Raw genomic sequence first — 24,388 nt, 5'->3', positions numbered from 1 at the left:
ATGAGAGAGAATGGGGCAGAAAAAAAGTGTTTTAAAAAATAACGGCTAAGACTTTGCTTAATTTGATGAAAGACAGAAATTTGTAGATACAAGATTATAAATGAACACTAAGCAGAATAAACACAAAAAAGGTTCACACTGATGTACACCAGAGTCAAATTACTGAAAGCCAAAGCCTAACAGCAACTCTCAAAAGCAGCAAGAGAAAATAACATATTACACAGAGGGAAAATGATCCAATCAACAGCCAACTTTCATCTGAAACCATGGAGGCCAGAGAGAATGGAAAAACACCATTAAAATGCTGAAACTAAAAAAACCATCCTGTCAATCCAGAACTCTATATTCAGGGGATATGTTATTCAATTATGAAAGAAAAATAACAATTATTTTCAGATAAAGTACAACTAAAAAGATTTGTAGCCAACAGATCTGCACTAGTAGAAACACTAAAAGAAGCTCTTCAAGTTGAAGGGAACTATAAGATGGAAACCTTCATTCAACGGGGAAGAATGAAGCACACCAAAAATGCTAAGCATCTGAATAAATTTTTAAAAAACCTATTTTTTGTTCCTTTTCTCTTAATTTCTTTATAAATTGCTTATAGTACTGTCTTGGGAGATTTATTACTTGCAGAGGTATTACATATTAGCTCATAGCCTTCCTACTCTGTATTTATCTTATGGGATGCTTAGAGTCTGGAATTGCTTCTGCTCTCTATTTGAGCCTCTTCCCATTACTAAGAATTTGTTATGTGGGTTGACTGGGTAGTAATGTGGTGAGGGACAAAAATCTTTGAAAACCAACAGAAACGGAGATTGCTAGAATATGGAATATATATGGTTGGGAGGGAGAATCACTGCAGGGAAGGAAAACATTGAGATTAAATGCTCTCACGGTAAAAGCGAAGTTACCAGGAACAGGCCTTCACTCTGTCCTAATCTGTGGCAGAACTTGGGGAAGAGAAATGTAACATACTTAGTCCACTACCTAATTTCTCAACCTTCTCACCCTACAATAATTCCTAATCTTCTTAAGGCTTGACAGGTATGTCTATACGTCTTTAGATAGTACTTAGTTCCTCCAGGTATCTGATTTCCAGTTGGCACAGGAAGTGAAAAAGAGGTGGTAGGATTTGGGAAATATTAAGGGGAGAAATTACAGATACAGTTTCAAGGCGCACCCTGTGATGAGAAGAGGAAGTCAAAGAACTGGGATTGTGGTGCTATCACCCATATGAATCATCAATGCTGAAAGAGTAGGATAGGATGGACACACTAGCCTCAGAGCTCTGAATGGAACCCTGGGATATAATTGTTTTAGTGTTTGGGGTACTATAGGCTTCCAGTTGTATTCAGGACCTCAATTTCCATCTGAGGTTCTTAGCTTTTTGGTCTATTTTAGGAAGACTTAAATTTTTTCCTTAAATTTCTTTATAACTATTCCTTTCTATAAGGTTCATTTTTGTCCTACCAAGGATTTGGCCTCCTCCTTTAGAAAGAAAGAGGACTCAGGGTGAATGGTATCAGGTCCAGAACCCAGAAACACAAATGACATTGATCAGACAATGGGAGGGAAATGGAGACTGGCTATCAATTGGCCTATTGGGAATAAAAATAGGTTTCACCTTACAGACCAACCCTTTGGAGAATTTCGTTGAGAAGGATTCAGAGGCTTGGACTGAAGCACAGACTCCAAAAGGGATCATAAATAATTGGCGATGTCTGTCATGGGAATAAGACCATGTGCTCAAGAGTGCTGTCTGTAGCTTGGGTGGTTTGTTTGCAGACTGATTGGTCCCTAGCAGATACAGGATAGACTGACTGGTCTCTAGCAGATAAATGACTTCCTAGGCTAACACAAGGAAGTCAGGTTTTTCTGTGTCACTGACTCAGGACCTGTCTATCAAGTCTAAGTCAGGTCCAAATCTAAGAGTTAGGAAAAACATCGAATATGAGAGCGGGAAAAGCCTGTTTATCATTACTGATGTTTGCTAAGTTCCTCACAGGAGTTGCCTGTTTAGTTCAGATAGGCCTGGTCTCCGGAGTCACGCCTCTTAAGTCCGCTGGCTACATTCACATGCCCCAACGTGTAACAATGAAAGGAAGCCATGGGATCTTTTGCTCTGCACAGATTTCTCCTTTTCCAACAAGTCATGGTGTATGAGTTTTGTACATGGGTCTATCCTACGTGTAAAGCCACCAAAAATCTTGGGTCTTGCACCCCCACTTTGTTATGCCCATAGAAACCACCAACGCCACCTCTAACCTCAAATAACGAAAAGCCTTTCTCTTGAGGGAGTGCTGTGTCAAGGGCAAGCCCCCCATAAATGGTGGTGACTTGAGTTATTTAGTCTTTTGTGAAGAGACTAGGAGCTGAAAGGGGAGAAAAAACAGATGCTGAATTTGAGCTTCACCTGTCAGACGGCTCTCAGGTGGGGAAGAAAGTTCAGCATCCGGCGGAGAGCCGCAGGTCGTGGAATTCACGGAGAGATGACTGTCTTACTGCTTGGCCAGAGTATTCGAGGTAGCTGCTCTGCGTGTGGATGAGGGCTGGAAGGCTCCTTTCTTGTCCTTTTTTGTTTGTTATAGAGGAGGGTGAGGGACGCTGAATGGACGACTGTTAGGTACGATGAAAGTGAGTCCTTCTTGGGTATTTGAAGGAAAGGCCGGTAACAAACCCATGAACAAAGGTGGGAATAACCTATGCCCGCCCCGTCCCCATTCCAGGGGAATTGAGCTCCCAGGTGAGAAGGCTCCAGAGAGAACCCCACAGGGACTTGGGGTGGGGTGGGGCGGCTGCATCAGGGACGTGCTGGACACCCCTTGGCCCTCTTCCGAAACCTTGGGGTCTGCGGTGGCAGGAAACGCATCACCCAACCCCAGCATGTCACCTCGGGGAGGAGGAGCCAGGTGGGTCGGCACCCCTCCAGGAAGGGCTGCGGGTCCAGGGCTTCAGGGCCTCCCCGAGGGAAGAGACGAGCATGTGGACCAGGCCCGCGGGGTCCGCGGCCTCGGGACTTCGAGGGTGAGGAGCCGCACCCGGGCCAATTTCGGGTTCCCAAGGGAGTACGAGTCAGTGCCCGCCAGCGAGCGGGCGGGCCGTCAACTGCCCGGCCCGTCGCCTCCCTCCCCGCCCCCCGGCTTCCTGCGGAGGCCGCGGCCGCCATGTTGTGGGGCTGAGGCGGCGCCGCGGAGCCCGAGCGGCCGTGACAGGCTGCGCAACAGGTTCGCTGTCGGCGGCCTGACGACGAAGCAGGCGCGCAGCGGCGGCTGCCGAGCAGGTCTCCCGGCATCCGCCCGCGTCCGCGCCGCTGGTGCCGAGGGGCGCGGGGTCGCGCTGTGACGTGCGGGAGGCGCGGCGGGCGCGCCAGGTGGGTGAAGCCGCTGCTCGGGCTGCGGCAGGGCGCGGGGCAGGTGCGGGCGCTGCGGCGTCCGCCGCGGGGAGGCTTGCGGGCCGGGCCGGGAGGCGGCTGCGCGCCCCGCACGACGCGGACGGGCCCTCGAGAACCCGGGAGGCCCCCGAACTAGGCCCCTGGCAGTCTTGGCGGCGCCGGGCGGAAACCTCCGGCCCCGGGTTCCTGCCCCCGCGGCGCGGCCAGGGCGGACGGCCAGGAGCCGGGGCCGGGCTGCCTCTTCCCCGCGGCCAAACCCTGGACCCCTAGCCGCGGCCTCTTCTGGCAGGTGCGGACGCGGCGGCTGGCCCCCTCGCTTTCGGGGTGCGGGCAGAAGCGAACCAGCCCTGAGGGGCACCCGCCCGCTTCCTCGGGGCCCCATTTTATTTTCACAGAGTTGGTTTTCCTCCTTGGCAATGGTTGGTGCGGAATGTCAGGTGAGCCGCATCCCAGTGCGTCAAAGTAGCCCGAGTCACGAGAGGCCAGTGGGCGGATGCTCTGAGTCCGCCGCTCTCATTAAACCAAAGTTGGGAAATGTTACAATTTGAGTTCAGCGTTATTGACTTCCAGGGTATACAGGAAGCACGGAGAGCTGTAATCTCTTGGACCAGAGTAAAAGTTGATTGCTTTTATAATTCTTTTTGAAGACGCCTGCATGTGTATAGTGAATGGGTAAACCGAGGCTGAAATGCAGATGGCTGTGCATTTTATAAAAAGATGATGTATTTGGATTTATTCATCCTGTGCGTTATAGTCGAGTGATTGCTGATGGCAAGTATGCTTCACTTGAGACTTGTATTTATTAGGAATATTTTTGATAGAATACTTTGTGATAGGAATTAAACTTAACACAAAAATGTTTGCTTTGCTAAATGCACTAGTTTGTTTTTGCTAGGGTTTACTTGCTTACGCAGAAATAGGCGAGTGTGCCTTGAAATTTTGTGTTGTCCTAGTTAGCTTAATTTAGGTAGCATAGACTCCAGGTTAAGCTTCTTAAGCCTCTTAAGAAAAGTAATTGCCTCTCTCCCTGTACTTCTTTGCTATGTTGTTAATCAGTGGTAAAACCTAAATACAATCTAAAAACATCACGTAAAAACCCTTACATAAATTAATAATGACGTCTCTCAAAATTTAAAGATAGTAGCAATTTTGATGTGCTAGGTTTCTTTGGCTGTGCCTACGATTCCCTTGTAATTTATTTCCCCCAGCTTTATTGAGATATGCTTGACATATATTCCTTATTACTTCAAAAGTAGGTAAGGTGAAAGTTGTTTCTAAAAGCTTCATTTAAGGACAAACAGAATTTTGTGTTTTTTTGGGATGCCATGGAAAAAAACGTGCATGGCTGCTGATTTAATGTAGTAGTAATGAGCCTCACGAACGCTTGCATCTTTTTATACTTTAATGCATGTAATTTTTTTTTTGCTTACCTTTATAACAAAAGGTAGAATTGTTTGAGAAAACTTGACCTGTACTGAATTATTGAGCAGGGAGGTACTATTGTTAGTTCAGTATATCTCATGGCTAAAATTCAGATCTCACCAGAATATGAGAAAATTTATTCTACAATTGCTGGGATTAGAATTATAGTTTTTAAAAAAATTTGTATTTTCACAAAATCTGAATAGTAAAAGGAACTTAAATACATCCATCACCCAAACTCAGCAGCTTTCAAGACCTTCTTTACCCATCTCTTTCTTCCTTTATTTTTTTCACTCTATAGACTTACCATATCTCTTTTTTAAAGTGTAAATTTTCTTACATAACCTTAAGATTTTTACTTTGTTGTATCTTTAATGCAGAGTTTCAGAAATTTCTATCTAGTAAGACAAAAAGACCATTTATTGGATATCTACTTCAGCTACTTTCCTCAGTATTAAAATATATTTACCATTTTTGTCATTTATTGAACACTTACTGCCTCCCAGGCTCTGTGTTGTGTTATATAATCATTTAGGCTCACAGAGACCCTATGAATAGTTCTTTCCCACCCATCAAATAGATAAGGGAAATGTTAACCTGGAGGTTAACAGAGCTTCTTTAGGTTAACTGAGTTACTCTGGGTCACTGAGCTAGTAAGCCAGGTTTCAAACCAAGATTCTTCTAACTTCAACACCTGTTCCTTATCTGGTACATTCATCTTGGTTCAGAAATGAAAACAAAAGGTTATTTGGGCATTCAGTATTTGTTGAGTAAACGAATGAAAGTTTTGATACATATTATTCCATCAATAAGTAGCATTTTTATATACTATATTTACTTGTAAAGCATTTATATTAGCAAGTTCCAAAAATGATTCAGAATAAACTAATTACCTTACTCAAAATATGGTGGTATTTTATTACCATACAACAGTGCGTGTGCCTGTTTTTCTTTTTTTATATTCTAATATTTTCAGTACCTTATTTATGGAAAAATGTATGGAATAACTATTAATATTTATGAAGAAAGGCTAAAAATAGGCAGACGTTTTTGTGTGCCAATTGTTAAAGGCAGGACTCCAAGTGTGAAGTATAAAAATAGTGTTTAGGATTAGTTCTGTAAAAGAATAGTCCTATAGATGAAGCTGCATCAGAAACGCTATATTTTTTACTTGAGTTTGTTTTTTACTTTTTACCATTCTCTATCTACAGAGCACAGCGACTAAATTAAGAGTCCTGTTGGGTAGAGTGTGCATATAGGCATTCTTGAGAAGGAGGAACTGAACTGGTCTTAAATGACCTACAGGCAGAGAGGAAGTGGGGGAGGGAGGAAGGAAACTGAGCAGAAAAGAATACATCTGAGCGAATACATCAAGAAATAATGTATAACTCTAAGAGGGCACCATGTTTCATTTTCAAATATTCTGAGAGATTAATTTAAAAAATGAATTTCACAGCTATATGAAGACACTGAATGATTTGTTTGTGAAGTTATTCAGCAGTGGTTATGGTAGACATTTAGAGATCTAATACCAGATGGCAGACTTTTAACTTGTTTTACTTAAGCAACTGTTTTATGTTTTCTAGATCATTTTTTTCACTAGTGCATATTCATTTTAGAAAAAGTATATGTATTTCAATAAAAATTTTATTTATTTTGGTCTGGATAAAAGTACAGGCCTTTAAGTTAAGCCTCCTGCTTATATCTGTTTTGAGCAACTTATTTTAATTCTCTAAGCTTCTGTTTCCTCATATGTAAAATGGGGAAAATAACAGTACCTATCTCAGTGCTGTTGTATGTAATATAAAGTCCTTACCACAGTGATTTCTGCTTGGTATAAGTGCTTAATAAATGTTGCATATTATTATTCCAACTTATTTCAAAGAGAAATTTCAAAACTGAACTTAGTCGTCTTTCTATTTTTTATTTATTAAAGAAAATTTTGCTCTTGATGTTTAATCTTACCATCAAAACAATCCATAAAAGAAGGCTGGAAAATAGAGTAGAACTTAGCTACAATCCTTTCTCCCAACAAAGAATCTGCATTTTTAGTCCCCTTAATTTGGGGGAGGGTGGGAGGCATAGCCTAAAAGAAGCAAACGTTCTATATCTGGAAAAGAAGCTACTGCTTTGGTTTATTACTTCAAAGTCTTTGAATCCACATGCTTAAATAACTTCAACTTTTCAGTGTGAGGAGTATTTGGCTACTATGAGGTTGATAATGGGAAAGAATGACCAAGAACAGTGTCAAACTGCAGAGCCCACATAGATAAGGACCCATTCGGGTTTGCTTGGACAGTTTGGAGGACACTGATAACTTGCTGTATCATTTCATTTTTGCTTAAAAATAGGTATTTGGACACTTTCTTCACCACCTTGCCACTCCTCCACACTTAATGATTGCTTAAATATGAGAATTAAGTAGGTCAAATTAATAAATTTCACAAATTATGCAACATTTGAGGACTTTACTTTTAGTGAGTGTGTGCTAAGTTGCCTCAGTCGTTTCTGACCCTTTGTGACCCTATGGACTGTGCCTTTGCGATGCTATGTATGGACTGTAGCCCACCAGGCTCCTCTGTCCATGGGATTCTCCAGGCAAGAATACTGGGGTGGGTTGCCATGCCCTCCTCCAGGGGCTCTTCCTGACTAAGGGATTTAACCTGTGTCCTTTACGTCTTCTGCATTGGCAGGCAGGTTCTTTACCACTGGTGTCACGTGGGAAGCCCTTTTAATGAGTATGACATACTTTTTGGTGAATATAAGTGAGAACTTAGAGATTAATGAAGTTTGCTGAGAATGAAGCAGACTAGGAATGCTTGTGTAGCATTCATTCTCTAACTTTATGGTAAGCCCTGAAAACCTGAATGATAAAGAAGACTTGAGATTTAATTTCCCTTTATTCTCTTCTTCTCACTAGAAGCATTTTCGGCTTTACCTCTGCTAAAGCTCCAGTGAAATGCTTAGACAACCTGTATTAGAAGACTTTCCCTCCCCACTTCTCCTTTCTTCTGGTGTCTGGTCTTCATTCCATATGTATGTGTGTGTGTGTGTATATATATATATTTTTTTTTTGGCTGTGCAGCATGTGGGATCTTAGTTCCCTGACCAGGGATTGAACTCATGCTCCCTGCCATGGAAGTGTTGCATCCTAACCACTGGACTGCCAGAGAAGTCCCTTCCTTCCATGAATATGAAGTTTTTTCCTCCTTCCAGCATCCTAGTTCCTACATCCAGAATCTAGGATTCCACTGTTCCTGAAAGCTGAGTTACTTGGATGATTGAGATGGAAAGAGCCATGCCATTCAGGTTTGAGACAGATACAGATAACTCAAAGCTTTCTGACCACTCCTTTCCGGGACCTGGGTTTTATAGTCTTTATAACCTGGTGGTCATCCCATCTTGAAAAAGTACGTGCTGCAGCTCCCTCTTATATCCATGTTTACTATTGCTTTCCTCATTAGGTTGACTTTACCCCAACTTTATCTTTCTAGGGGTTTCAATGGGGGGAAAAGAAGCTCCTCTTCCCTCTTTTTTTGCCCTCTGCTTTAACTTTCTTTTATTCTCAGCCTCTTTCTTCTTTAAAAAGTTAAACCTAACAGAAGTCACTCATAATTCTTGATACTGAATTCATTCGTTCTTCTAGCAAATAATGAATGTCTTCATGCCAGGAACTGATCCAACCACTGAGAGTATAAACAGTAAACAAAACACACAAAAACCCTGCCCTGTGCTACTTGTATTCAGGAATGGGGAGTGGAGACAAAAATGGCTAGGAGTTAGAATTTGCTGAGTGCTATGGAGAAAAGTAAGGTAGGAAATGGGGCTAGGGAATGTGTGGGCAGTTGGGTGGGGGTAAATGGAGAGAAGAGTTTGCCTCATTCAAAATTATTAAAGAATTCAAAATTGGGAGGATTATTGTACACATTTTATGAGTTAATAGTATTTCAGATCATTGTATTTAACAGAAATGTTTATCATTCACTATCTGGTTTGGACCCGGTAGATCTCTTAATATTTCTATTTTCTAGTAACTTAAGCCAGAAAACAAAAAACCTCAGGTGCAATGTGAACCTAGAGCAGATAAACTATTTATCAAATAGCATAGAATAGATACCTTAATTTGATTTTTTCTAAAAGTGCTATATTGTGTTTGTTTTTAAATTCTATAGACTTTTGGTTTATGCTGTTTTTGTTATGAGTAACATAAGGTTCCTTGTGTAAAACTGGAAAGCTGCAGGGAAATTGAAGGAAGAAAATTATAGTCCTTAATAATCATATTATCCAGAGAAATGTTGAGTGTTAATATTTTGGTAGATCTCATCTAGAAATTTTTCTTTGGGAAAAATGGAATTATATATTCTGCTTTTGTTATCTGCTTTTTAGTTTAGTAGCACTTATCAAAACCATAGTTCTACTTTATATTTATCTACAATAAAATTTTTATTGGGTAAATAATATTGTCTTGCTTATGCTGCTGCTAAGTCGCTTCAGTCGTGTCCAACTCTGTGCAACCCCATAGACGGCAGCCTGCCAGGCTCCCCCATCCCTGGGATTCTCCAGCCAAGAACACTGGAATGGGTTGCCATTTCCTGCTCCAATGCGTGAAAGTGAAAAGTGAAAGTGAAGTCGCTCAGTCATGTCCGACTCTTAGCGACCCCATGGACTACAGCCTACCAGGCTCTTCCATCCATGGGATTTTCCAGGCAAGAGTACTGGAGTGGGGTGCCATTGATACTGGATGTTAATAATGTCTAACGTCTATTGATACTACTGTATCCTGGTTACTTTTGAGACACTTTACATACTTTTGCTCATTTAGTCTTTAGTCTCTCTTTAAGAGCTGTTCTATGATTATTTATTTTACAGCTAAGAAAATTGAGCAAGGACAAGTTTGGTAATTTTCCCAAGATCCCACAGCCAGTAAGTGGGAGCCATAGGTTATGAACTTATTCTGACTCCATAGCCTGTGCTTGTATCACTGTCTCATATTGTTTCTCAACATTAAGGTAGTTTAGAGTTGTTTTTGTTGTTATTTTAAGTTGTGCCACAGCTAACATCCTTGTAACCATATCTGACTTTATGATTATTTCCTTAGAATAAATTTCTAGTAGTTGCAGTAACATTGGGTCAAAAGGTGTGGGTACTTTCTAAGGCCCATGTAAATGTATTGCCAAGTTGTCTTCCAGAAAAACTTGTCAGTACCAAAGTGTTCTCTTAACCAGATAAAACCAGATTCCCCACATCCTTAGGAACACTTCTTTTTAAATCTAATAATTTGATAAAGACCCTTGTTTTAATTTTTCTTTCTCTGAATATTAGTAGTGAAGTGAAAGTTGGCCAGTCGTGTCCAACTCTTTGCAGCCTCATGGCTATACAGTCCATGGAATTCTCCAGGCCAGAATACTGAAATTGGTAGCCTTTCCCTTCTCCAGGGGATTCTCCCAACCCAGGGATTGAACCCAGGTCTCCCGCATTGCAGGCAGATTCTTTACCAGCTGAGCCACAAGGGAAGCCCAAGAATACTAGAGTGGGTAGCCTATCCCTTCTCCAGCGGATCTTACCCAGGAATCAAACCAGGGTCCCCTGTGTTGCAGGCAGATTATTTACCAACTGAGCTATCAGGGAAGCCCTAATATTAATAAGGTAATACTTAAAGTTTTTTTCTTTGAGAAATATTTGTCTCTGTCCTTTTCTCACTTCATTGGCATGTTCATCTCTTGGTTATTTCTAAGATTTCTTTAAATACTAAGAATAGTAACTCTGCTTATAGGTATAAATTTTTTTTCCAAGTTTGTATCTTAGCTTTGTAAATGAATTCTTATCAATTGTAATGATAATAGCTAGGGTTTATGTAGTAGTCACCGTGTGTGTGCGTGTGTGTGTGTGTGTGCGCACGCGTGCGTGCTTAGTCACTCAGTCGTGTCCAACTCTTTGTGACCCCACGGACTGCAGACCACCAGACTCCTCTGTCCATGGAATTTTCATGCCAAGAATACTGGAGCGGTTTGCCATTTCCTATTCCAGAGGATCTTGCCAACCCAGGGATTGAATCTGTGTCTCTTGTATCTCCTGCTATATTAATTGATTATATTAATTAACTCATTTAATTTTTATAATATCTCTTCTCTATGAGGTAGGTGCAGTTATTAGCTCCATTTACAAAGTACTCTGACAGCATGTTTTAAATTCTCAAACGGTTTTTTCTTCTGTGTCCTTGCCCATTTCTGTTCTCAGTTCCTTAGAATCTCTTTTCCTAGCCTAATGGGTGATACCTTTTGTTCAGTTTTTCATTTCTTAGTTTAGAAGTTATTTTCTCTGGTATTAGTCATCTAACAACTTTCTAGTTCCCCAAGGCAAAGTTAGGTGCCTATCTTCTGTCTTTTCTTTATACCTGTTGCACTTACATGCAGTTATCATTTTTGGTCTTATTCCTCTTGTGTATTCCCTGCTCTTATACATTTTATACAGATGCTGTACATCTGAATACTCTGTAAATATTTGTTGATTTGAATTAAAGGTGCTCATGATACTGTTGGTGATATAAGAAAGAAATCAACTTTCCCAGTATGTAAAATAGAGAAACTTACACTAAGGAAGTTAACTCTGGAACTCAACTTTGAAGGCCAGTGGGGAAGGAGGCAGAAAGAGGGGGGCCTAGAGACTGAGTGCAAACACACATGGGAATTTCCCGTTCTGGGAACAACAAGTGATTTACAGTGATTTTGAGGTTTATCAGCTTTGCCTCTGGGAAAGCCTGATGTAATAAATCCCTCCTTCACCCAGCATACCTGGTCTAGTGTTAGTATTTCAGTCTTTCTTCTGGAGCTCTTCTGTTATAAAACAGAGCTCAGTTTCTTTTCTGACTTCCTCATTTTTCCAGTGTGACAGGAGCGGGGGAAGTTGCCAGGTCCTGGTATAATCTTGATAAGATCTTGAAATGCCCAGGGAAATTTTGTGACTTGGTGGGGAAGGCCCACTGGCAGCCTTTGCTGAAAGTGGAAGCCTTGGGCTTGGGGAGAGAGGAAACCCTGCAGCCCTCTGTGAAGACTTGGGTTCCTGCACGCCCTTTGCTGGTTGTCAGCACATGGCACGAGACCTCAATGTCTTTTCTCTCTGGCCTTCATTACGTTTCTGTTCTTCTAGCTTTGATACAAGACTAAGAGACGTTCTTCTCTGGCTGTAGTCTTGAGGTATACTGACTGCTGGTCTTGAGGAAGAAGTGAGCACTTTACAGATTGACAATATAATTTATTTGTCATTTAATTTGATATTTTTTCAAATCCTCCTCTTCATATCTCATCGTGTAACTAAAACTTTTTTTAATTATGAAAATAATTCATGCTGATTGAAGAAACTTTGTAAAATAGAGAAAAAGAAAAGTAAGAGAAAAGTTATTCCAACAACCAATTACAACCACATTTTGGTGTCTCCCACCACCCTGTTTTTGCTCTTTGTTTTTACGTACGTATTTTTGTACATGTTTTACAATACAGCACTGTAGTTAGGAACATGGCTTGTGCTATCTGGGGTTTTAGTTACAGCTTAGCCTTTTATTAGCTTTGTGAGTATAACTGTCTCAGTAAGCCTTAGTTGTCTTTTCTTTAAAAAGTGGCAGTTTCATAAAATATTTATTCCTAGAGTTTTTGTGAGGATGAAGAAATAATATGTGTTCAGTGTGACCATCTCATAATGACTTTTCAATAAATGTAACAGTAATAATCAGGCCTGTCCTTTGGTTAGGTCATCGAGGGGTGCTCCTCTGGCCTGTGCTTGGAGAGAGGAGGTAGGTCAGGTTACTGTACCTTTCTTTTCTGAAATAATTAAAATTCAACTTCAAAAATTTTTTTTAACATTCTCAAGGGGCCTATGAAAATGTTTACACTGAGACCTCCTTTAAAATATGACTTTTATCTTGGCCTAGCCTCACAATGGGTGAGTGGCCCTGGGCCTCAGACTTCTAGGCCCATCTCAGATACATGATGATGATGGTATCAATGATGTTTCAATAACAGTGGCAAGTATAGACCTGAGTGTCAGGCTTGGTGTTTGGTAAGTATTCAGTGATTGTTAGCTATTCTTTTTAATAATGATAAATACATATTTATAGTATGTTATAAATTATAAATTCCAGTGGATGTTGGCAAATTTTATATGCAGAGTACATCATGTGACATGCTGGGCTGGATGAAGTACAAACTGGAATCAAAATTGCTGGGAGAAATATCAATAACCTCACATATACAGATGACACCACCCTTATGGCACAAAGTGAAGAGGAACTGAAGAGCCTCTTGATGAAAGTGAAAGAGGAGAGTGAAAAAACTGGCTTAAAACTCAGCATTCAAAAAAGAAGATCATGGCATCCAGTCCCATCACTTCATAGCAAATAGATGGGGAAACAGTGGAAAAAGTGAGAGACTTTTTTTTCTTGTTCTCCTAAATCACTGCAGATGGTGACTGCAGCCATGAAATTAAAAGACACTTGCTCCTTGGAAGAAAAGCTATAACAAACACAGACAGCATGTTAAAAAGCAGAGACATTGCCAACAAAGATCCGTCTAGTCAAGGCTATGGTTTTTCCAGTAGTCATGTATGGATGTGACAGTTGGACTATAAAGAAAGCTGAGCACCGAAGAATTGATGCTTTTGAACTGTGGTGTTGGAGAAGACTCTGGAGAGTCCCTTGGACTGCAAGGAGATCCAACCAGTCCATCCTAAAGGAAATCAGTCCTGAATATTCATTGGAAGGACTGATTCTGAAGCTGAAACTCCAGTACTTTGGCCGCCTCATGCAAAGAACTGGCTCATTGGAAAAGACCCTGATGCTGGGAAAGATTGAAGGCAGGAGGAGAAGGGGATGACAGTGGATGAGATGGTTGAATGGCATCACTGACTCAATGAACATGAGTTTAAGCAAGCTCTGGGAGTTGGTGATACACAGGGAAGCCTGGCGTGCTGCAGTCTGTGGGGTTGCAAAGAGTCAGACATGACTAAGAGACTGAACTGATAAATTATAAAAGCATAAACAGTTTCCAGATTATTACATAATCTTCCTGAAATTTTTTAAAAAAGTTATTGAGGTATCTATCTAGATATAGATATATCTGTATGTTTAGATAGATCAATTTATCTACCTATATATATCTAGATAGATCTGTCTACCTATATATATCTAGATCGATCTATATATATCTAGATCAGATCTATCTAGATATATAATTCACATATCACTATGAATTTGACTGAAGTGGCAGCATAATACTTGGCTCAGTGTGTTCTCCCCTTATTGGATACTCATATCGTTTCCAATTTTTCTCTAGTAACTAATAATAGCTGCAGTAAATGTCACTGTAAGTAAAGCACTTCCCACATTTATTATTGTTTCCTTGTGACAGATTTCCAGAAATGAAATCATTGACTTACAGGATAAGAATTTTATTAGGATTCTTGCTGTATATTTTCACACTACCTTCTGAAGAGCTCTGATGGTTTGTACCCCCATGAGTATGTCTGTAACCCTCCTCTCTTCTCACCTTTGCTAGCCCTGAATACTGCTAGCCCTAGGGTCTGTTTTTTTTTTTTTTAAAGTAAGTCTATAAGGAGAAACAAAATAAAAATTTGCATTTTCTCGATTGATTAGTAATGTTAACATCTATTAGCCAGTTTTATTTCCTCTTTGGAAATTGTCTATTTAAAGTCTTAGTGTTTTCATTATCTAAGTAGTTCTATGTACATTAAACATGATAACTATCATATTTGTTCTGCTTTTTCTCCAACTGTATATCTTTTAATTTTGTATTCAGCAGAAGTCTAAAAATATTTGTATGGACGAATCTTTACTATTTCTTTTGCATAAATAATAGCTTCAGGACTTAGTTATCTTTGTTTTAGGGAGGTGATATTTTACTTGAAGGTAAAGCATCTACCTGAATTTTTTCCCTCTGTACTATTTTTTAGAATATTTACTTATTTTTTTGACCGTGTGGGGTCTTAGCTGTGGCCCACAGGCTTGGTTGCCCCATAGAATGTGGGGTCTTGCCTCCCCGACCAGGGATCGAACTCATGTCCCCTGCCCTGGAAGGTAGATCTTCAACCATTGGACCACCAGGAAAGTCCTCTCCTTCTATACTTCTTAATCAAGTCAAGTAAATAGTTTTGCTTTAATATTTAGTCCTAATATGAGACGGAAGAGGATAGACCAACTAGCCAGCTCCCACCAGCCCACCCCTTACAGCAGTGCAGGCTGAGTCACAAGCTATTCTTAGGTATTTTTTCCCCTTTCATGTGGGTGAATTGTCTTGTTCAGACTTGTTGACTAATTCTTCTAAAATTGGTCTAATTTAGATCTTCATTATCGGAGCACTAGCTACTTCAGTTATTAGTTTACCATTTCTGTTCTTTTTTTGCCCTATTGGTCGATTCTTTGTGGACTAAACTTAACATTTATAGAAGTCCAAGTTCACAGCTTATATTCAGACACCTTAAACTGAAGATGTTAAGTTGCAGAACTAGAACTGAGAACTAAATTTGTGTAGAGCAGTTCTCTTTTTGAAGCTTTTGAGTCTCAACATGCTTTGTGTATTTGGGGCCCTAAACCTCTTAGTAGAAATAATAATCACCTTTTACTCAAATGTAATCAATATTTGTAAGAAAAACATCTCCTTTTTATTAGTAATTGGTACAACTGCAGTTGTCATACCAATTCAGTGAAATTAAGCCAATTCTTAATAGTTGAAAATGAAGATGAAGTAATAGTAGTAACAGCCATCATTTATGAGCACCATCAGTGTGCCAGCTGTTTTACAGACATGATACCTGAGCCTTAAAAGAGCCTGGCATTTAGGTGCCATCAATCACATTTATAAGTTAGAAAACTGAAGCTATGTCATGTGCAAGTCTCCTAAACTAAAAGTAACTACACTGGGATTAGAACTCGAATTGGTTAATCTGCTTTCAAAGTTCAACTTCCAGATTGTCAGCTTGCTTGTCCTCAGTGCAGTTGAAAGGATGCTAATCTCTCAGTGTCAAAGCTTTTGTATTAAAGGATATTTTAGTACCCACCCTATGGCTGAGCACTAGGTATATGAAGATGAGACATTCACAGGAACTCCCAGTCTGATAGAGATGGGCAGGCATGAAAATAAAGGTTACAGTATTTGGTGGTATGTAGTTTATTGGAGATATATACAAAATAAAATGAGGATGTGGCAAAAGAAGGTTTTTAAGTGGAAGTATCACTGAGAAGTGTCACAGATTCAGAGAGAGGGGTAATAAGAATAAGATGGCATAGAGGTGGAGGGGGAAGGTATTCTAACACTGGAAATGTAGGCAGAGGATAAACCCTAAAATATCTTATATGCCATGTGGAGAAAATTAAATACTTTTTGAAAATATCAGTTTTATCAAGATATAATTCATATACTATAAAATTCACCCTTTCAAAGTTTACAATTCTGTTATTTTTATTACAATCACAGAATTGCACAAGCATCATCACTAATTTTAGGTTACTTTATTTGTCCCAAAGAACCCCCTATGCCCATTAGCATCCTCTCTCCATTTCCCAGCTCTGCTGCTGCTGCTGCTAAGTCGCTTCAGTCGTGTCCGACTCTGTGCGATCCCATAGACGGCAACCCACCAGGCTCCCCCGTCCCTGGGATTCTCCAGGCAAGAACACTGGAGTGGGTGCCATTTTCTTCTCCAATGGAGGAAAGTGAAAAGTGAAAGTGAAGTCGCTCAGTTGTGTCCAACTCTTAGCGACCCCATGGACTGCAGCCTACCAGGCTCCTCCATCCATGGGATTTTCCAGGCAAGAGTACTGGAGTGGGGTGCCATTGCCTTCTCCGTTTCCCAGCTCTCAGTTCAGTTCAGTTAATTTGCTCAGTCGTGTCCGACTCTTTGCGACCCCATGAATCGCAGCACGCCAGGCCTCCCTGTTCATCACCAACTCCTGGAGTTCACTCAAACTCATGTGCATCGAGTCGGTGATGCCATCCAGCCATCTCATCCTCTGTCCTCCCCTTCTCCTCCTGCCCCCAATCCCTCCCAGCATCAGGTAACCACTAACCCATGAATTTGCCTCTGTGAATTTGCCTCTTCTGGACATTTCATATAAATGAGACATAGAATACATGGTCTTTTGTTACTGACTTCTTTTACTTACTGTAATGTTTGTTTTTAAAGTGCATCCATATTGTACCATGTGTCAGTAATTCATTTCTTTTTATGGTCAAATATTCCATTGTATGGGTATACCACATTTTGTTTATCCATTCATCAGTTGATGGTCATTTAGGTTGTTTCCACTTTTGAGCTATTATGAACAGTACTGTTGTGAGCATTTGTATACAAGTTTTTATATGGACATAGGTTTATATTTTCATTTCTCTTGGGTTCATATCTGAAGGTGGAATTGCTGGGTTTTATGGTAACCTATGCTTAACATTTTGAGGAACTGCCAAATTGTTTTCCAAAGCAGCTAAATAGTTTTACTTTCCCACCAGCAAGGTATGAGGGATCCAGTTTAGTAGGAGATCAGATCCCCTGGAGAAGGAAATGACAACTCACTCTTGTATTTCTTGCTTGGAAAATTCCATGGGCAGTGGAGCCTGATGGGCTATATAGTCCATGGGTCACAAAAGAGTCTGAAACAACTTAGCGAGTAAACAACAGATTTTATACTATTGGTAAGCACAGTCACAGTGGTTGAAAACTATTGGATTCTGTTCCTGCTTCCCAGTGTCTTTCAAGACATAGGTCAGAAACCTTTTTCTAATGAATGGAACTAAAATGCAAATAATTTCCTCAATTCTGTGGGCTACTTAAAATCTGAGTTATTAAGGATTACTGAAATTTAGTATTTATGTATTAAAACTAACCAATTTCTAGAGCTTACTGAGTGTCCTAATTCAGTTTTTTTCTAAGAAATCTGTTAACTCTACAAAACTTTGGCAGCATCAGGTTGAATTGAAAAATTCCTACTATGCACTCCCACAACAGTGGATGCTGTTTCAGTGTATCATTGGGTTGTCTTGAGTTTGACTTGGTTCCATTTCTGCTATTCTTGAATTGATTGCAGTCACAGAATTATGTTGTTTTAATTTTGTTGACCATTTGTATAACTATTTCATTGCTATAACTTCATCATAGAGTTATTTTTCTACTGAAAAATAGGAGCACATAGGTAGGTTGAATCTCTTTCCTGTTCCACATAGGTAGGCAATAGTTAGAATAGTTTGAGAATGAATGGCTTACATAATTGGAAGGTTTCTTTCCCACTCTAGTATTCCACTCTAATACATTTTTAAAGTGGAAATTAATGTATGTTATAATTAAGAGTTTTAACTATGGAGTACATGCACTTCCCAAACTGGCTTTGAAAGTCTGAAAGCTTTGAAATTGTTCACCACATTTTGTGCATTTGTGTTTTTTCCAGAGAGAGAAACTGGGTTTGCCAAATTTCTTTTTTAAAAAAGAAGTCCATGGCCCTCAAAATTAAAGAATTCAGATGGATGAAGAGAATTTGTAAATTTGAGATTTGGGATATTTGGGGGAAGTGAGATCTTGCTTCGGTTATGTGTCGCTTCTCAGTGATAGATATTTTCTGGATACACATCTTTTAAAAGGGTGACTCATTCCATGTTAGAATAGCTCTCTTTTATTCTTTCCTGATAATTTTTTGTCCCTGTCAGTACTTTGAGTTTGCCTTGAAAGTCCTCACTGCACATTTATTATTACTATTTTCTATTTTATTATTAAAGTAATATTTATTATTTTATATTTACTTTCTTGTATGATTGGATTGCTCTTTATTCAAGGTGTTATTTTTGCTGCCCTGATTGCATGCTTTACTTGAAATGAATTGGTATTTTTAAAAAATGGTTTGATAGAATAAGAAAATGAATGCTTTTCTACCCATTGACTTCTAATTTCTTTTTCCTTTACTCTCTTGTTCTGTTTGTGTTTTGATTGAAATTGGAAAGTACCAGTAGCTGGTGAAAGCTCTTCCCATGCAGGCCTTGCTCGGGTGTTGTGGCATCAGCTTGGATATTGGGTTCTCAAGGCCTCTGCAGGACAGTGTGGCTGGAGGAGTATACTTCTTCTCTGCTGTTTTACCATCATATGCAGCATGGTTGGATTTGAGATATGAGACTGGCAATTTCAGTTAAATGTTTTTGATAAAACAGACTTGTTACTTAATATTGTTTATAATAGACTAAGAAATTGTCAGGGGGAAAAGAAAAAGAGAAATTGACAAGGTGAGGTTCTGGATGATATTGGCTATAGGGTTAAAGTATGGTTATAGTATAATACAAGTATATTTGGTCTGGTTCCTGGCACAGAGCTCCTAAAACCTTTGAAATTCCCTGAGTGATAGGAAAGTTGCTTTCCATCATACCTGAGCTTATGTTAATGAGGTGACTTAAGAGTGGCACCTCTGGATAGCCTCAGTGTAAGGCTGCTGCTGCTGCTAAGTCGTTTCGGTCGTGTCTGACTCTGTGCGACCCCATAGACGGCAGCCCACCAGGCTCCCCCGTCCCTGGGATTCTCCAGGCAAGAACACTGGAGTGGGTTGCCATTTCCTTCTCCAATGCATGAAAGTGAAAAGTGAAAGTGAAGTCTCTCAGTCGTGTCCTACTCTTAGTGACCCCATGGACTACAGCCTACTAGGCTCCTGCATCCATGGGATTTTCCAGGCAAGAGTACTGGAGTGGGGTGCCATTGCCTTCTCCACAGCGTAAGGCTAGATAACCAGAAAGACTTAGAGAATTAGAGTATTGGAATTTTCAGCCCCATCCACCAACCTCCAAGAAAAACAAGTGAGTGTTGGAGTTTGAACTTCTGTTTATATACATAAATTCACAATTTTGAATATTTGCATCCTATTCCAGAATTTTATATTTTAAAAAAATTTCCATTGTATCATAAACATTGACTATCTACTATAACCTTGAAATTATCATTTGTGAATAGATGCATTTTATTCTAAGTGAATATAACCTTATTTTCTTGTTCCTTTCTTCGTTAGATAAATTACCTTATTTGTATTTTTTCTGCTGTTGATGACTCTATGATACATATCTTTGCATTCTATTTTCCTCCTTTGGATTATTTTCTTAAGATAAATTCTTACAAATGGGCCAGGTGGGCATTTTGTTTTGGATGAATGTTGTCAAATTTAAAGGTACAAACTTTACCTTAAACCTTCTACTTCTGTGATATTTGCCTTCTTTAAAAAATTGATGCATTTTTTTTTTCGGATAATTTAAAATTCATAGGAAAATTGAGCAGATAGTACAGAGTTTCCCATACACCCTTCTACCTATTATTAACAACATGTTAATACAGTACACTTATTGTAATTAATTAACCAGTGTTGGCACATTATTATTAACTAATGTCCATGCTTTACTTACTTTCCCTTAGTTTTTACCTGATGACCTTTTTCTGTACCAGGATCCCATACTATAGTACATTTAATTGTCATGGCTCCCTAGGCTCCTCTTGATTGTTGTTACTCTTAGTTGTGACTGTTACTCAAACTTTACTTGTTTCTGATGACTCTGTCTTGAAGGGTACTGGTTAGGTATATTATAATGTCCCTCTGTTGGGATTTGGTGTTTTTGTCACAAGACAGACAACCATGGACCAAGTAGGCAAGTGAACCAGATGTGTACATTGCAACGTAATTTGTCAAAATGAATATGTTTCTTGTATACCAAAAATATATGTTAGTATATCACGTTTACTGTAACCATTAAGTACCTAGAAGTAAATGAGACAAGACTAGGACTCTACTGAAGGATGCAAAAAATACACATCTGAGAACAGTCTCAAAAATTATGAAAAAATAGGACAGTGAGTAGAGAGGGATTTGCATATTCTAACACTATGGTAGTTAGAACCCTAAGATAGGAGTACACAGGAAGACCCACTGAACAGAAATAAACACAGGCTATGAGTAAACTTAGTGTATAAGAGGAGAGATGCATTTTACACTAATTAGTAAAAGCTAAATTATTTCATAAATGGTCTCAGAAGAAGTGGTAGACATCATTAGTGGTGGAAAAGTGGAGAAAATAATTTAGACTTATATCTGTCATTCCATTCCAAAATAAAAAATTCTGAATAAATCAAATATATAAAAATTTTTAAATGTACAGGTACTAGAAGAAAATTTGGGCAGTTTCTCATATGAGACAGACCTTTCTTAGCATGAGAGCATACTCAGTGGTCATAAAGGAAAAGATTGATAAAAAGAACAAAGTTGGTATAACAACAAATTGGATAAAAAGTGTTTGTAACATGTAAGTCTGGGAGACTGAAAGGGCAGAGTGTGAAGTAGTCTTCTAAGAGAGTAGGGGAGCAGATGAACTAGGGAAATGTGGACTTGTCAGGCAGGACGTGGGGTACACTGGAGTTAGTGGTCAGGAATTTAAAGTGAGACCAGGCAGCATTTATATAGTCATGTAATAACTAGAGAGTTGGATTTACAAAAGACTGGTATTTTGCCAGATGTGTAGTATGTAGGGGGAGAGGGAAGCTGAGGATGTTTACAGCAAACTGCTTATAATGGTGAGCTGTGATATTTAATTTGGGCAAGGAGGGATATTAGGACATGAGGAAGGGTGTAAGGATATAAGGAACATTGAGGGACAGTTAAAAGGTGAGAAGATCAATAGTTTGTAGGTCCAAGTAGGGTCAAAGAATTGTTGGCGTTAGGCAACTGGAGAGATTCAGCTTTTGGAATGGTGCTGGTGTAAGGGGCATGGGAGACTTGAAATGGATTACAGAAGAGGGCATTTACTGGTAATAACAAGGCCTGGGGTGTGACGTGGAAGTTGCTGCCTTAGATGGAGGATAAAATTTTTGGAACACAAGAGGTCAAAGACTTCTTGTTGTTCAGTTGCTATGTTCAGTCTCTAAGTCGTGTCCAACTATTTGCTACCCCATGGCTGCAGCATGCCAGCACGTCAAAGACTTACTTAGAAGCCAGTCTGTGGGCAGGATGATCTGTGAGAACATTGACATCACCAGGAATTCTTATGGGAATAATGCTGGAGAGTAGATACTGAGCAGTCAAGGAATTACTCTGGTGATTGTAGGGGACAACAGTGAATGAGGAGAGCCAGTGGTCAAGTCAGATGCTCAAAAGTCAAAAGCTAGTTTTCTTTTTCCACTTTTATTGTGAAAAATGTCAAACATATACAGAAGTTTGAAGTACTGTGCTCACTTATTTTCTGTATGCCTTCATTTAGTAGTTGATTTTTTAAAATTAATTTTTTAAAGTCTTTATTGAATTTGTTACAGTATAATTTCTGTTTGATGTTTTGGTTTTTGGCCACAATGCATGTGGGATCTTAGCTCCCCAGCCAGGTATCAGACCCACACCCTCTGCATTGGAAGGCAAAGTCTTAACCACTAGATTGCTAGGGAAGTCCCTAGTAATCTATTTTTTACTTAAATGTGTTTTGTATTTTTGTGGGGGCTTTTGTGATAAGGCAGGATATAAATGCATTTCCAAATTCCTTTCCAGAAAGAGGGTGCCGATTTACACTTGTATTAGCTGGGTATTATTAAGACTGTGCTTTCAGGGATCATTTTTGTAGTTCATATTAGCTAAGAATTGGTGCAGCACTATTACAGCTCTTGTTACAGTTCCTTGCATTGCTCTTAGCTCTTCAGTATATCATGTGAATAAGCTGCTGCTTATTTTCCCAGACCACGCTCTTCTCTCTGCTTTTGCATGTACTGTTACCTCTGCCCAGAAAATTTTTTCCCCATATTCATTCATTTGACACATATTTTTATGTATAAGGCATAAACTAATTTAAACACAATCTGAAATGCATGTGCCTGGTTGATTCTTGGGAACTGATTTGCATGTGACCCTCTCTTCTTTTGGGCTGTAGAGGAGAGAAATTTGTGTTTGGGCTCCTGGGGGGCCTGGGATATAAGAGACTGTTTTCAGTCTGACTCTTTGGACTATTATTGTCTAGGCCTGAAGGAAAGATAAAAAGTTACAAAGAAAAGCTGTACTTTCTCCTTTTCTCAACTTCTTTTTTCCTCTGCTTCCAACTTAGGTACATTCATCCTTACCGCTTTTCCTGTTTTTTATTCTGTCCCAGATTCTAACTTTGTACTCTAGAGCTGTCAACTTCCACTTTCTCTGGACCCAGACTTGTTAGGTAACCTCCTTTCCTTTTCCCTTTTCAAAATTAAATCTCTCCTTCTTCTTAAAGTGGTTTTGTTCTCCTGTCTAAAAAGTAAAGACTTATAACCTCTATTCTTTCCTAAAGCTTATCTCTCCTCCTACCCTTTTTCTCCCTTCTTGTAACAACACATACTTGTTGAGTCACCTACACTTCACCTCCAGATTATTGCTTCAGCTTGCCTTTAACAGTCAGCTTACCATCCTGGAACTGTCTTCACAAGAGATTGCCAAAACTAATGGCTTAGTTTTGACTTATGTGACATTTGGCAGTATGACCATCATCCTCTTGAAACTCTTATTTCTGTATCCCAATTTCTCTCCTTTTTCTCAGCCTCTGTTTTGATTGATCTTCTCCTGTTTCCTGTACATACTTTTTATGGGTAATGTCATTCACTGACATGTTGACAACTACTCCCAAGCCTTAATGACTACCAAAACTGGGTTTCTGTCTTAAACAGAATTCTTAACTGTTTCTAACATGTTCCACCTAAGTGTCTTTGCAGGTGTTTCAGATTAGATGTGCTCAAAATGGAACATTTTGTTGCTTACCTCACAAATTTATTATCCAGATCCCTGTTTTCTCAGAGCTTCTGTTGGTTAATATTATCACTTTGCAGTTGCTCAAGGTAGAAACTCATCTGTGATGCTTTTCTTTCATCATCCACATTAGCTGATCAGAAAATCCTGTCTCTTCTGCCTCTACACAAGTTCAGATTTTCACCATCTGGACTATACTAGGGACAATGTCCCTGCCTCAAGATATTCAAATGCAGTTCAGTTTATGTATTATTTGTCAGAATTCTTTCTCTCTGCCCTTAAAAGACCAGGTTCTTCTCTTGTTTCTTATATAGGCTTACCCTGGATAATGTCCTTCATGGACATGGCAACAACTTCCCAATCCCTGGGACTACCAAATCTGGGTCTCTAGGTTGGATACATACTGTGTTTTGTTTGTTTGAGAGGCTGCAGCATGCAGGATCTCAGTTCCCTGACCAGGTATCAAAGCTGTACCCCTTGCATTGGAATCACAGAGTCTTAACCCCTGGACCACCAGGAACGTCCTATATGCTATGTTTTAAATATTGACTCTCTGTGACTTGTGTAGTGAAGTTCAAAATCAATAACATGACATACTTTGTTCCTTAAGTTGAGATCTTGGCAAGTTACTTCATGTCTTTGACCTCTTTTTAATTGTTTCTAAATAAAGGGAATGGAATTCGGTATGTGTTTAACTCTTTTTTTTAATCATGAGATAATATAGAGAAACCTCAATATGTAAAACACAAAAAACAGAGCTGCTTTCATTAAAATTGGTATCTTCAGCAGCTCTGCTGTATCTCCTTGAAATTTCTAGA

General features: G+C 39.5%; 1 protein-coding gene across 4 annotated transcripts in view; it reads left to right on the top strand.

Annotated features, from left to right (window-relative positions):
• The first annotated feature begins 2,934 nt into the window (after nucleotides 1-2,934).
• Nucleotides 2,935-24,388, top strand: part of ITSN2 (intersectin 2) — a 126,751-nt gene continuing 105,297 nt past the window's right edge. The window contains exon 1 of one of the 4 annotated variants that reach the window (XM_070379194.1): nucleotides 2,935-3,027. The gene's annotated coding sequence lies outside the window, so the exon portion shown is untranslated. Of the gene's footprint in view, nucleotides 3,028-3,138; nucleotides 3,374-3,811; nucleotides 3,832-24,388 lie in introns of those variants that run through there. The other 3 variants (XM_070379193.1, XM_070379198.1, XM_070379195.1) reach the window with 3 other exon arrangements.

This window comes from Bos mutus, chromosome 11, assembly GCF_027580195.1.
Source record: "Bos mutus isolate GX-2022 chromosome 11, NWIPB_WYAK_1.1, whole genome shotgun sequence".
NCBI classification, from domain to species: domain Eukaryota; kingdom Metazoa; phylum Chordata; class Mammalia; order Artiodactyla; family Bovidae; genus Bos; species Bos mutus.
This window is presented reverse-complemented; position numbering and strand designations above follow the sequence as displayed.